At 32.3% G+C, this 16,445-nt stretch overlaps 1 protein-coding gene across 1 annotated transcript in view; it reads left to right on the forward strand.

Moving 5' to 3' along the window:
* Positions 1-3,379: 3,379 nt before the first annotated feature.
* LOC130667765 (homeobox protein abdominal-B-like) overlaps positions 3,380-16,445 on the forward strand; it is an 88,390-nt gene continuing 75,324 nt past the window's right edge. The window contains exon 1 of the mRNA XM_057469599.1: positions 3,380-3,399. The gene's annotated coding sequence lies outside the window, so the exon portion shown is untranslated. The remainder of the gene's footprint in view (positions 3,400-16,445) is intronic.

Genomic DNA, 16,445 nt, shown 5'->3' on the forward strand with positions numbered 1-16,445 from the left:
CAAAAATCGATTTAATTTTGAGCAAAAGTTGTGATTTGTCGATTTTTTTAATTTCTAAATCACTAGTTTTGAATAAAGGTCATCATTAAATTATGATCCTGTAGTAGACAATTAACAATTTTTGGATTTTTTTTTCAACAATTTAATTAAAAAAAAAAAAAAAAAAAAAAAAAATATGCACATGTAGAAAATTAAAGAAACTATGGGTGCAATTTTTTCGAAATATATTTTTTTTAATTCATTGGTTTAAAAAAAACCCAAAACTTATTAGACATTGACTAATAGCAAGATATTGATAGTGGACGGTTAGTAATCTTTGAATTGTTTCAAAACGATAAATTATAAAAAAAAAAATAATAAAAAAAATTGCACCTATAGTTTCTTTAATTTTCTTTAAGTGCAAATTTTTAGTTTTTTTTTTGCACTCGATTTGTTGAAAAAAAAGTTCGAAAGTTGTTAATTGTCTATTAGCTTAAAAATTCTCTAATTTCACTGTCATATTAAATTATAGACATTCGTGGGAGATTAAATTAAAAAAAAACGCGTAGACGAATTAACAAATTTGTAATGATAATTTTAAATACAAATTTTCAATTTAAAAAAAAAATGATGATAAAATTTAAGAAATTTACGAATAAAAATCTGATTTTGACATATAATTTGAATATTCAACGAAATGGATGTTGAATTTGAAATTAAAGATTTAAAAAACTGATAAAGAGGTAATTAAATTCGTAATTTCTGAATTACAATCATCAATAAATCTCTTTCAAAATTTGTTTAATATGTCACATTAATTCCTAATAATAATTACGAAATTTTATGTTAAAAACAACAAATTCATTACATTCGTTACAAAAATGATGTAAATCTGCACTTTTTTTACGGGAATCGAAGTAAAAATAAGGCAATTTAATCAGCCTGGGCGATATGGTCACTCCGAAATCTTGAATAATATTTTTTTTTTTATTTTATACACAGAAAAAAAGGATTTCTTCGTGTAAAAATTTTTTTGTATTATGAATTGAAGACAAAAATTTTTTTCTGGGCAGTAGTGATTTTTACCCTTCTTCATATTAATTTTTAGTTCTCACAAATATTGGTTGCTTTTTCCAGGGTGACAAACTTGCTCCGTTCTTTTCAACACCATACATGAATATTTTTTTAAACGAAAAAAAATTTAACTTTCATAACTAATTAAATAAAACAGAAAAATATTTTTAGAAAAAATCATGGCCATGAGATAAATATATATGTTTTGATATACAAAATAAACTTGTACTTGAATTTATTTTAAAAGGTATATGGCTCATGAAGTATAAAAAAAATACTCGACACATTTCTCAAGTTATATGTAGCAATATAGCGTGGGAGCCGCACCTTGCACTTCAAGAGGTCAAGTAAATGTTGAAATGACCCACCTCAATCGGCTCGTTCTCGCGATTCACTCGATTATAAACATAAAATTCTTTTACACATGATTCGTGATAGCCTCTTCAAGATTAATGGCCAAGATTCCTTTATACAAAGTCAAGACGAGTACCGATTTCTCTTAACAAGTAATTCGTCCTTTTACTTTCCATCCTCATTTTTTTTTCTTCTTTTATATATAGTTTTATTGTATGAAGTACACGAGTCATATACTTTATTTTCTGAAGAATTTTTATAATGCAAATTAAATTGACATGTAAATTTGCACGAACAAATTACACACAGATCAATTATTCGATGTTTTATGAAGTTTCATTGGTAATCAACAATTACACAAAAAAATGACCTCGCGAAAAATTTTTACTTGCCCTAAAAAATTTTTTGCATTATGAATTGGGACAGAAAAAAATTTTCTTCATCAAAAAATTTTTTTTTATTCTTAAGAAATTTTTTGTCTTCATTTTATAATGAATTTTTTTGTTGCGCCGAAAAAAATTTTTTTTTCGGTGTTTCAGTGTGAAATTTTCTTGGTGTGAAATATCAAGTATGTAGGGAGGGGGGGGGGGGGGATGAACACAATTATACTGCATCAAGCCCTTTTTTCTTACGGTGTACATTTTGCCTCTCCCTCTACTTGGTTACGATTCCAAAGTTTTGGGTAAATTTTGTTTATTTTTTATTGAAAACTAAGAAAATGAATCTAAGGTCAAATTGACCGCGAAAAATTTTTTCCATTAAAAATTTTAAAATGTCCGGTAGGTCAACTTACCCCCTACTCTTCTACAAGCCATCAACATTTTTAACCAAAAAAAAAATTTTGGCCCGTTCCATTTTCCCTAAATATTAAAAATAATGACCAAAATAATTTTGCATCAAATTTACACCAGCTCTGAAATAATAAACATCCCCGTAGCCTGCACATATTTTATTCAACAAAACTATCGGAGCCGCTAAATCCATTGGCGTATGTGGCAGTAGTAGTGATCTTACTTTAGTCCTCCACATATTATGAGACATGCAGGCATTTCTACTGAAGCACACATGTGATGTAGCAGCAGTGGTAGTGGTATAGCATCAGTATGAGAGAACTCACGAGCGACGTAGTGGGGCGGATGACGCAATAGTGTAGAAAAAGTGGGGAGTTGTTAGCTAGTAGAGATTGGTCTTATAAACGTGTTCGCGAACGCGACTGGCGGAACAAATTCGCGAAACGAATGGAATACTGCGAAGCGTGGGAGGTTTGAGTCAGTAGAGTGGGATAGATAAAATGAATTGACTATATCGCGAGGGGGTAGTGGAGACGGCGCATCAAGAGTTTTTTTAAGAAACAGGAGGGTGTTATGCGCCGTCGCAAGCGTTTTACTAAGTGACGACTCAGTGCTCGCCGTGTACTATTCAGATACCATGAGCGCCTTTTCACAATCTTGGTCCATTGTTATGCGTTCAGAGAGTATCTATCGCACACATTGTTGGCGGCACGTTCGAACCCCACGTCAGACTCCATGACCGCCATCGTGTTGTCGATAGTGAGTGTCGGAGATTCTTTTCTCTGAATAAAAATAATAATAATAGAAAATCTTTTTTGTTTTTGCAAAGAAGAAATTATTTATTACAGTAGAATTCAAAAAAAGTTTTAATTACTTGTAATTACGATATAAACTTCTTTGAATTTAGTGAAGAATTTTATGAGACAATCGTTGATAAAAAATTAATTGGTGCAAGATGTAATTGATATGATAATTCATTTATTGAATGTCAGTATTGTAATTGTGGAAAAAAAAGCGTAATTATATAGTAGTTTTTTGAATTGTTGTTTACAAGAAGTGATTTCTCAACGACATTCTTCTGTGTAGTTCTAGCCAATTTTATTTGTTGAGCTGTTATTTTTGTGAGACAGTTATTATTTTTTGTTCTGTTAATTACGGATGTGAGCAGCAAGATCAGGTGTCAACACCATGGGCGAATGAGGTATGTTACGAAAATAATTTTATTAAATTTGGTCATTGAATATACGTTTAGTTGTAACTAAGAATATAGTCATCGGTTAAATTATTTTAGTTAAATAATTAAATACAATAAGCCAGGTGGCATATCCGAATTTTTCAAATATTAATAAATTGAGATCAGTAATATGTACACTGTCAAAAAAGGGGTGGTAACACTCTAAAACCAAGTGTGTTACCACCCCTTACAAGTGTTTACCCGAGTCAAAAAACAAATTCTAGGTTTAGTCGTCAAAAGCCTGAATTCATTTAATGTTTTATTTGGTGCTCTCTAAAAACGAATTAGTGAAAATCACTATTTGGCAGTGAATAGTCACTTATTGCCAGTGCAAAGTATACCACTATTTGAATTAGTGATATACTTTTCACTAGTAAATAGTGAATAGTCACTAATTTCACTATTTCATATTTAAGAGAGTGCCCAGGAAGTAACTCTACTTTACTACTCAAAATCCTCAATGAACTATGAGGTCTAAATGCGAATAATTTATCGATTTTAAATTATAACTGAGACCTCAAAATCTTCAACGAATTAATTTTGAGGCTTTAATCCAGATTATGTTATTTCAGTTTAGCCCTCAAAGTGGTAAAATGGGTCGCGAATATTACTTTGAGGATTAAACTAGGATAATTTTCTATACTGGTGTCAATCTTAAAATTCTAAATTGATCCTCAAAAACCTCATTGAGAACTTTGAGACTTAAATCCGAATTTGTTTTTTGACTGGGGTAAGGCCATAAGCGAAACTATGGTTCTCCATAGTCATTTAAAACACGTTTCAAGGTGTATTAAATGTCTATAGATTGATTATGGTTTCAATGTTATTTGGCAAGTATGTTGATTTTGACTACACATCACTTGGTTTTAGAGTAAAAATGGAATCATTTAGTGGTGTTACTTAGGGGTGTTATCGAACCGGTGTTAAAAGGATGTACATGCGGAGTAAATTAACTCCGATAAGAGTATGAGGGTGTAAAGCTTCCATTTAAATGTTGATCAGTGACCTATCAAATGTTAATATCAATTCATTAATATTTAGCCGATGGAAAGGTCGATATTTGATATGTGAATAATATTTAATAAATACATTCGAATATCTGATATATATAATTTATCAAATATTAGTAAATTTTTCTCTCAGTGCATTAACTTTTGAAACAATAAAAAATTTTGTTTAGTGTATTTTAAATACAATTCAAGTTCTGATATATTCCGAAAATAAGACTACTATTTTTTAACATCACTTAACACCGGGAAAAATTTTAACACCCTCTAAAAATGAATTAATGAAATTCACTGTAAATCAGAGTGGATATGTCACTATTTCTACAGCTATAAGTATACCACTAATTCAACCAGTGATATACTTAGAGCTGGTTCCCAGCGAATATTCACTAATTCAAAGTGAACTTCTCTGATGAACTTTGAGAGAGTACGGGGTTAAATTTAACTCCGATAAACTTTAACACTGGGATAGCATGGAGTTACACCGTTTTTTTTTTTAAAGAAAATTCATATTTAAGGCTATCAAATATCTCAGCGGTCAGGAAGTGATATAAAAAAGCATCACGTATTTGCATGCATGAAATTTCATGAAATACAAATTAGTAGTGATAAATATGTTTGCACTTCTATGTTACTTAAGAGTAGATATTTATTATCCATCGTTTTCATGGGAAAGTCATTTATTTACATTACACACACCTATTTGAAATTAATGTGATGTTCACTTTCGTTGTCCTAGATTTTGCAATGGCATAGATAGATAGATAGATAAAAAATTTTTATTCGATCCTGGAGTTCTAAGCTCCTTCAGGATCATTAACAATACATAAAGTTAATAATTTACAGGTACACATTTGATACAGTGTTCGCAATTCAATTTGAAAAGCCGATACTAATTAATAACACTAACATATTAAACCACAGGATAATCGTAATTACATTAATCGCAAGAAGAAGTGAAAACAAGATGTTTAAAATTTTCGAAGTTGTCAATTACTGTAATATACCAGCCGGTAATGAATTCCAAATTTTGATGCCATGAATCAGGAAAGAGTTTTCATAAATAGCAGAATTATTTCTTGGTAAATTAACGCAGATAGTCATGTTTGACATCGCCTCTCCTTAATTTAATCCGCAGAAATTCTAATTTCGATCTAAATAATTGATTATAATTTAGTTTTATTTCTTTGTAAAATAAACAATCTATATATATATATGAAATAATCTCTTCTCACATTAAGTTTTAACCAGCCTAATTCTTTATAATATGGAGTACCCGAGTCGAAATTTTAGCCCTCATTTCACACTCATTTTTGGGTTTTGCCCCTCATTTGATCCTCAAAAGAGCAAAGTGAATCTCATCTCACCCTCAATGGAGTTTACTGGCCCTCATTTCATACTCAGAAACCTCATGCGACTAAACTGAACCTCATTTCAAACTCATAAACCTTATACTCACCCTCATTTCATACTCAAAAACCCAACTCGACTAAGCTGAACCTCATATCAAACTCATAAACCTCATTTGATACTCATAGAGCCCAGGCACACATACATATATTGATGCATACATACATAAAAGAATTCCGTTTAGAAAAAGACTTAGAAAAATTTCCAACTAAAAAGGACTTAGATACATTTTAGTATTACCAAAGAATTTAATTTTTTGGGATAAAAATAAAATATAAAAATACCAATTTTATATATATATATATATAAATATACATAATGTGTTAAATGTTGTACATATGTGTAGTGTTGAATACACTAGATGTAAAATGAATTTCAATTTAACAAATCTAAATCTATTTAAATAAATTAAAACTATAGTGTGCTCAAGTCTCATAGTGTTTCAATTTTGTGGATGAGTTCATTAATTTACCCAAGCGGACTATATATTGCTTTAATGCACTACTCAGTGTCGATAAATATCGCAAAAAAAAAATTTTTTTAAATTTTTGGTTGCGGCCATCATGTCCGACTTTCTTAAAATTCTGAGACCTATCAAATAAATAACAGAAAAATTAATTTGCTTCAATATGTAAGGAATTTTTGCTAAATTTCTTCCCTCATTTAATGGAGAATTATTCTAGTTATAATATTTTAGCAGCAATAAAAAGAATATCTGCACTAAAATATATTTACAGTCGCATTAACTGTACTATATATTTGACACAAATTATTTGTCAGTTTTAATTTGATAAGATAAAATATTTACTGATCCTTTTATACCTTGTAGTCAAATATATGTACAAAATACTTTTGAAGAATTTGAATGCGCATTTATGAATAATACTCAAAGAATTATTAGGATTTTAGTTGCCACAAATAAATTTTATTGAATATTGAAATAAATCCTTTTCTACTACCGAGTATCGGAACGTTAAATGTTTATTACAGTCAAGTGATTCTAATAATAATACCCTATATATCGTTCTTAACTACCCCATTTATGGTTTATGGTCCGTTGAAAAATTATTTGAATTTTAATGTATGCTTAAGAATCACTGATGCACTTTTAATTTCTTAATAAAATCATAGAGTCAAAATTGAAGTTCATGAAACCCCAGTTTTGTAATAAAATACAATACTCGGTATGTTATGTAGGTCTTTAAGTTACAAATTGAAATATTTTATCATATATAAAGTCACCTTTATTGAAATATTTTATGATTTATAATGATAACTGTTGTTAGTACTGAAGATAAATAAAATGTCTTTTCTATGGCTCATTTAAGGGCCCCATTTTTTTTGTCAATCAAATTTCGGACGTTTTAGAATGACCATTTTCAAAAATGCATTTAACTTGAATAATTACCCAAACAAAGTCGCCGAGCTTCGAAATTTTCTCATAGATCGGCCGATGCGTGGTTTTCAATATGATTGGCCAATAAATGGCTAACTATACTGGCCCATGCATGGTGAATCATTGGCAGCCGTCTTTTTGCTTATAAAAACGGTGCACAGTTAACGCGTTATCATCCGATATTCAGCCGATGCTCGAAAATTGGCAGCCATTCACGACCCAGTAATGGGCCGGTTCTTTTTTTTTTGTATAGGTATATTTCAAATTACTGTAATCATTGCAAATTTGACTGTGGTACCATGACGTCGTGGTAGTTTTTGCATGTCTTTCTTCAATTTTTGTCAGTTGGTCAGCAAAATCCAGCTTTTCTATGACGCCATAGCATTTCAAACAACAATAATTTCTCCGTAGGACATTTTCGCCCGCATGTATAATTGCCTACTCAGGCCAAAGGGAAGGGTAGCAAAGACCAATTAGGAAGTCCTACGTCCTTCTGTGGTGTGTACACTATTTTTCCTCAGATCTTCACCTGAAAGTTTAAATTTTTGCCTCTATTTACGGAAAGAATGGCGCATGCGCCAATGTTTTATCATTTGTTTTCCCATAAGAGAGAAGTATGACTTTCTTCCCGCCAAATAGTGCAAGAATTTAAACTTTTGGTACAGTTATGGTCAAAAAAAATATTCTTTGGCCAAAGTATCCATTTTTTCTGAGCACAAGAAGTAATTACTTGCTTAAGTAGACCGTCGTGCTCTGGTTGCCCTACTTACAAGCTTATGAAGTTAGTATGCAAGGAATTATTTTTAACCCTTCCATTTACTTTTTATTTCAGTGTATGTACATACTTCAGATTTAATTCGTTCCATGCTCGTTAGTTATTTAGTTTTTTGATATTTGAACCAGGCAGCATAAAAGCTTATGCATTTAATGTCCAAAGGTCGATGTCTTTTTAACTCCCCTTTTATGGACACTTATCACGTGATCAAGGATCACGTTGAAATTAGGTACAAAAAGAATAAATGTAGTTGTAGGAGAGGGTGGGGCAGAGCGGCCCCCCTGAAATTTTGACCAAAAAAAAAATTCTTTTTTATTCGACTTATTACTATAAATCCGATATGTTTGCGCATTTTTACCCCTACGCATGACATTTGGGGCAAAATGGACAAGCCCAAAATTTTGATAAAGTGATTTTTTCATATTTTTATCGTCAAATTAAAAAAAAATTAGTATAATTCCACATTTCTAGCCCTACACATAACACCTGGGGCAAAATGGACCAGCCGAAACTTCCGAAAAAATTATTTTTTCATATTTTTCGGCCGTTTCTCTATGTAAGAGGCAAATTTGGTCACTAAAAATTTATAAAAATTAAAATTTTTTTTTTAGTTGATAAATTTTTGAAATAAAGTAAAATTATAGAATTGATGTTTTTTTTCTTAAATAACAATTAGTAATTAAGGTAATCGAGAATGAACGATTTTTTACGCTTTAAAAAATTTTTTTCGAGTAATATAAAACCAAAAATAGTTGTCAAGAGGAAGAAATACATTCTTAATGATGAAAACAATTTAAAAAAAAAAAAAACGAAAAAAAAAATTTTTTTTATCACTTTTTGAAGGGGGGCCGCTCTGCCCCACAAAAAAAAAAAATTTTTTTTCAGAATTTTGGCAAAATGTCCATAAATTTGTTCGAAATAGGACAAAAGTAAAGTGATCTTATGGTTGAAAGCCACAAAAAATAATAATTGGCTTAGGGGGGCCGCTCTGCCCCACCCTCCCCTACACATTTGTGTAACTAAGTTATACAGAAAACTGCTTAATTTGATTATTGTTCAGTAGATACGATACCTCGTTTTATTGCAACAGAATTTTGGAAATCGCGAATTTGCCAAGATCGAAGATTTATTGATAGAAATTTCATCAACCATATTGGAATCCATGATGGCCGTAATCATGATGGTTCGGATTACACAGCCTCGCCCCATGGAAATTCTGCCAATAGCATCCCGTTACCATAGTCGTTCATCCCTTCCTGTTTCCGACCGGTTTGCCCTCGAACTATCTGAGCTCTTTCCCCGCCCAGTTGACGTGGACGATAACCGGATATTCCAGGAGAAATACCGCGGCCATCATGGAAAAGTGCGCACGCATCCCGGGTGAATGTAGTAGTGTGCAGACACATGCATACAACTTTTTTTTTTGGTATTGCCAATTTTTATTTTCACAAATTTTGAATTCTTCACGAAATTAGTTTCGAGGTTTACTTCCTAATAGATTTGATTGAAATTTGCATTCAGTAGATTTTAATAATCCATTTTAAATCATAATAACACATTTTGAAAAACTGCAAATTTTTTGAAATTTGAAACGAAAATTTGTCGATCTTAACATTAAATTAATCAATAGTCATTTAAAAACTTAAAATGGTAATTATTACAATCATTATTTTGCGTACATCATTAATTTTGAATTTTACAAAAATAACAATATTTACATGTAAAATAAAAAGATAGAAGTAAGGTAAAAAATATTGACTTACCCTCGTTTGAAAATTTTGGAAGTTTTATCTGGTATTAAAAAATTTAGATACTTTATGATGATACAGTAAAGCCCAATGTTATCTACAATAGTTGTTGATACTCAACCACAAATTACCTTTTCTTTAACAAGTGTTAGCATAATAAATGTATAAATTGTACTTACATAAGATTTTCATCACAAATAAACACGTTTTATTGTTACAATTCACACCTTTTATCATTCATAAATCTAAACGGTAACAAACGTTTATGAGAGACTTAAGCGATAAGATGTCAGTTACCTACAGATATTTGATTTTAATGACACGACATGGTCATGAATAATAGTTTCGTACATTCATAATTTCAAAATTTAACGGTATTATATTACCATTAAACTTTCATTACTGTTATATATATTATTAGCTATTAATACGACTTTGATTTAATATCGCTTGTGATAATTGAAATTTTTACTTTCTTTACAATTTATGTGTTACTATTTTTCGTATCAAACAAAATATTGAACTGCATTATACAGAAATTTTTGTTCAGTATTCAAGCAATTTGAGTTTTTAACAAAATACCATATTATTAAGAATATACAGAATTTCTTTAAATTCACAAGATAGCTGCCCATATGATATTATCATCTATTACCTAGACATTCTCATTACCTACAGGACATTTTATCTTCTCCAGTAACGGTAGCAAAGTCCTTGGATGGTAAGGAAGAATTGACACTCTCTAGGCTTAACTTTCGGATGTTCTTTCTGTACCGACAACCTCATTCTGGTCACAAGCTTTATCAAACTCCCGTCAGTACCAAGTGGCGTTGCAGTCGAGTATTGATTTTCCTAAATACCGGACAAAGAGATATTCGAAATTCATTCCATCCCCTAGCGATAGATTGTCGGCGAAGCATGTATAGTCAATAGTTCTACATCATATATATTCTAAAGAATCTATATGATTTTCAAAATTTTAGATTCTATAATTAATTGAAAGTGTTAATAAACCTACCCGTGAAAAATAAATCATACATAGAAAAGATATAGAAATGGGCAAATATGAAACACACATACTCTACCTATGAGCAAAAATGAAGCATACATGCTCTACATATGGGCAAATATGAAGCGTACATGCTCTACATATGGGCAAATATGAAGCGTACATGCTCTACACTTAGGCAAATATACATGCTTTACACATAGGCAAATATGAAGCATGCATGCTCTACATATTGGCAAAAATAAAGCATACATGCTCTACATATGGGCAAAAATGAAGCATACATGCTCTACACTTGGGCAAATATACATGCTTTACACATAGGCAAATATGAAGCATGCATGCTCTACATATGGGCAAAAATGAAGCATACATGCTCTACACGGGCAAATATACATGCTTTACACATAGGCGAATATGAAGCATGCATACTTTACATATGGGCAAATATAAAGCATTCATGCTCTACATATGGGCAAATATGAAGCATACATGCTCTACATGTGGGCAAAAATAAAGCATACATGCTCTCCATATGGAAAAATGTAAGCAAATGTGAAGCATGCATACTGTACATATGGGGAAATATATAAAGCATTATCTACATATAGGCAAAAATGAAGCATATATGAATTATGTGAAGCATGTAGCCAATTTTTATAGATGATTCACTTTATACTGTTACATAGAAAATTTCTAATAGAATTCAATCAAAATTGCCAAAGATCCTATAGAAACTAATAAAATTTTATTAGCTTCTCTTATTCTTTGGTTTCATTGGATTCTAATGAAGTTTTTGAGAAGGGAATCAGCGCTGCAGCTTCTCAATCTGTATTTTGAGCTTTCATACCCAAATTATCTCTTTTATAATTCATATGCATATAAATTCATATTATTTCATGAAAGTACGGTATCCACCGTTTTTAATGAGTTAACCTTCTTTTCAAACCAGTGTATCATATTATAAGATTTATAAATATTAGCTGGCATATATTAAAAACAGTTTATATTTTACACCTGTATTAAATTTTAATAGCTTTTCTTTATTTAATATTTCCGCTTTCGGGTGGTATGTCAGATGGACTATGGAAAAATTAATTTGCGCAATTTTCTGAAAGAACCATTCATCATCATAAGGTAATTTTGTAGTGTAAAATAGTAATCCGGTCATGGTATGAATTGCCCATTAAGTACTACAAAGCATTTAAATGCTCAGTCGTAGTTAGTTATTGTCAGTACCCTACCTGATGTACATAGATACCATCATTTACTTCAAGTTCAGGGTAATTTTCCTACTGTGCACATGGTGGCCAGTCTGTTACACAACAATTCATTATTTATAGGACCCCATCTCCGTATACCTGCGTCTCGACCTATCGGACTGTTACCTGCATTTGCTACCCACCAGTAAGATTATCTATCCCCATTGTAGGAAATATCTCTTTGTAAACCTATTAGTCTTTTTCTTTACATTTCGAAAATTATATAAGAAAAAAAAAAAATAAAAAAAAAATATCTACAGTCAACTGCAGGTTTTAATATCGAGTCCATTTTATGTAAGGAATTAAATTCATAGTTTTTTTACAATTATTTTTTCAATGCAATTAATCGAAAATACTTGAAAATACTCTAACATTTTTGATGTGCCATAGAAAGAGGTAAATCCCCCATCCTGATAAGACTCTAACTCTTTAGATTTCAGTATTTCGGTTACACCAATTCCCCTTTGTTTTCAGTAAGGAATCCAGCCCTTAAATTTTATTGTGCATTCCGTTGATATAAAATGAATCCTATATATATAAATTGTCAGAAGATTTCTCAGATACTCCCTTCTTCTCTTGGTTGTTTTCGTCGACAATTTTCACCCAAAGCGGACAGACCAGTAAGCAACGACCATCGATTTCTGGTCAGCGCCTGCGTATACCACCAAACTTACCCCACCCTTTTTTGTATGTGTGTGTTTGTATGTACGTTCTTGGTACCAGTTATATACCTCCAGGATTAGTTCCCCTTCACTTCGTTTTCAAAGTTTAAATTGCATTTTGGTCCCTTCAAAATATATGCTGATGATTCTTTCGAATGCATCTGAATATCTTGTTGGAATTATAAATGACGATATATTTTATTTTTACATACATATATATATATAAAATTTTTTCTCACTATTCAAGTAAAGAACAAATCGTTTTTTTATGCTATACTAAAAAATTGATCTAAATTTTTTATTCCGTCTACTTGAAGGTTTTCAAAAGTAGGGTCGATAATTTCAAACAGACTCATTAAATGAGAGTAAAATAAAATTTTTTTATATATATTACCACATCGCCTGTCTTTCCTTGGCAATCCTCCATTAATCCCTTTTCTCGTTGCTGGAAACGGGGTCTTCCATTATCTCGCTATCTCGATTCAACCCTCCCGTTTGATGTGAAGAACGGGGAAGAGTGACTGAAGGGCTGATCTGCAATGTTCAGGAGCAAAATAGCGGGGGTTGATTTTACGAGGGCGTAGAAATCTCCTCATCAAGCGTTCGCATGCTAGCCGCCCAGCCTGTGAATCGTTGCAAAAGATAGTATGAGGGGTGAGCTTCACTGCACCAGACTATATATATCTTCTGTAGAAATTGCACCGGGGATTTCATATATACCTTAAATGTAGAGCGTCGCCAGGGAACTAATACCAGCCCAGACACAAATGAGCCGGCTTGATTCCAATTATTCAGTAAATTAAATACAGGAACTTTATGGTCGCGCCCTCCCATCGTCCTCGTCGCCGTTCAGTCCCTTCATATATATTTACCGACAACAGAGGAGTTATTGTTAGGGTTGATGTGTCGCAAGGGAAAGGATTCAAACCACAAGTTGAGTAACCCTCAGCTTTATATTTATAGTATATCGTGGATGTTTATAATTAATACAATATGAGAGGGTGAATTTGAATTTTTAAAAGATTTGAATTTGATACAGTTTTATTTTAACGACATATCCATAGCTCTTTATAAAAAAAAACATCATTTTTAATCAGATATACATGCAATAATTTCTTACATATCGTACACAGAAAAAAAGGATTTTTTGGCGCGAAAAATTTTTACTCGCCTTAAGAAAATTTTTGCATGATGATTTGAAAATGAAAATTTTCTTGAGGCGAGAAAAAATTTTCTTGAGCCCATACAAAAAAAAGAATCGGCCCATTACTGGGTTGTGAATGGCTGCAAATTTCCAAGCATCGGCTGAAGATCGGCTAAATATCGGATGATAACGGTATGCCAAGCATGACAGTCGCAAGCATTGGCCAATCGTGGCAATCAATCATCGGCCAAAGCTTGGTATCAAGAGCAGTCGATCAAACCGTTGGCCAACGAACGGCGGTTAATTGTGTGCCGTTTTTATAAGCAAAAAGACGGCTGCCAATGATTCACCATGCACGGGCCAGTATAGTTAGCCATTTATTGGCCAATCATCGCAAACCACGCATCGGCCGATCTATGGGAAAATTTCGAAGCTCGACGATTTTGTATGGGAGGTAAGAAAAAATTCTTGAGCCAAGAAATCCTTTTTTTCTGTTGGTTATTTAGTATCTAAGCAGGCACATTAGTTGTTTAATTTATGCGAGGTCAATTATTTTGATTAAACCAAAAGCAGTATATACCCTGTCATATATCTGTATCATAAGATTCCAAGCGAATTCCACGGACCGTCGGAGTGTTTGGCTACTCCGTAATCCGTATTTTCTTAGGGAACTTCGCTTAAACTTTTACGATCACATATCTCCTTATATTCGTCGAGCGTCGCTTATATCCAGAGAGACGCCAAAGGCAACTCGACGAGTTTTCCTCATGGTTTCTAACCTCTTCTTTCACATCCTTTTCCTTGCCCCTCACTCTCCTTCGAGCGCTCATTACAGAGCCTCACTCCGCCCACTGTCCTTTCAGAGCTCTTATCTTTATTTTATTTTTCGTTTTTAAACTTTTTATTCCTTTTTTAATTCCATGGCTTCTCCTCGTCTTCCAGACTCATTTTCTTTTCCTCGGTTTAACCCGAGGTGAAAAAAAAACGGAATTCATGAATGCTTTTGTCCAAGAGAGTGCATATAATGCGAATCATATTTTGATATACGACCAACGAGGGGTTGAAGTTTTCAAGAGTCATCTACAACAACAACTTTCGTATAATTGTATTCACATGTTCTCCATATCTCTTCACTGTGTTTATAAAGATATGTATGCGTATATATTTATTCTGCTTTGAATGCCAGGACCTATAGGATGTTATCCACACATAATAGGGGATACAGAAAAGGGCGTCTCCAGCAACGAGAGAAAATTTATAATCCATGACATTTCCGGCTACAGAGCTGAGCATCCCCCCGATTTTTCCTACACAACTTTTTAAAATGGCGGTGGTTTAGAAATAGGACATTAATTATCTATGCAACCAAAAATTTCGAACGTTAGATGGAATTAAAAACTTACTTCTACCCTGGATGAGTAAGCGACGGAATAAAAAAGGCAGGTTCATATTTTTCTAAGAAAACAGCATACATTTTTTACCGAAAACTTTACTGCCGTTCCCGCCGGGGTTCATACTTTTATTGTCAATGAAGTGATATTTTTTATTTACATTCTATCAACACCCGGATGTCGTATATTATGCTGATCAAGAATGCGAGAATGAAAAATTTAAACATGCTTCAAATACTTGCGTATTTTACCCCTACAACTTCAGAAGAAGCCGCATCTATCCCCTGTCTTATGCTCAAATAAACGAACGGATAGAATAATTTGGTCTTTATGGTATTTTGTATAATAAATGGAAATTCCAGGACAATTTTCTTCTAAAGCAGACTTGAATTTTTTGATTGGTTATGAAGTTGCTTGTGAATTCCAATAATAATCCGAGTGATTTCAATATTTTATTAATTATTTTCTGAACGTACGGTCATCAATATCAGAACTGAAAAAGTACCCAATGCTTCGCGATTAAAGTGCGCACTTTGACAAGGAATAAAATTTATTATTGATGTATCTATACGTATATACAGACATGTTAGTTGAAGAATACCATGAAGGGTAAATTTCTCGACAAAACATGACGGGGACCCGAGGAAATTCTCAAGACAATGAAAAGATCCGGTAGCGAATCATGAGCGAGCTATGTATTTGTCAATGCAAAAGGGGGACACAAAATATGGGACGTAAGGCGCCATCTATAAATTAGAATTTTATTCCGGAACTAAAAGGACATTGTATGAGTTGATTTATTATGTGGTCATTACGGAAAAAGAGAAGAAGTCATTGCATTTCTGGGTGATAAAACAACGTGTATAATTTGATCTATTGCTTATTTTTCTTGATCTTTCGAGTGTACTACTGTATGTATGCTTAATAAAATCGTATAAATATATATCGATATTTACGTTTTGAGATAAAAAATAAACAACCCCCTTGTCAGAGCTCCGCTTGACTATGAAAATCTTGTGGACCGAGATATTAAATGAACCATTGTCGAAAGTAATATGATAACAACTCATGTGGATTGAATGTTTTTCCATATATAAAAAGTTTTCTTCTATAAAAATACACAGAGAAATTATTGTTGTTTGAAATGCTATGGCATCATAGTAAAGCCAGGTCATTTCGGCCACCGGACGAAAATTGAAATGAACCCTG

The sequence above is a fragment of the Microplitis mediator genome, chromosome 5 (genome assembly GCF_029852145.1).
Source record: "Microplitis mediator isolate UGA2020A chromosome 5, iyMicMedi2.1, whole genome shotgun sequence".
In the NCBI taxonomy this organism is placed as follows: domain Eukaryota; kingdom Metazoa; phylum Arthropoda; class Insecta; order Hymenoptera; family Braconidae; genus Microplitis; species Microplitis mediator.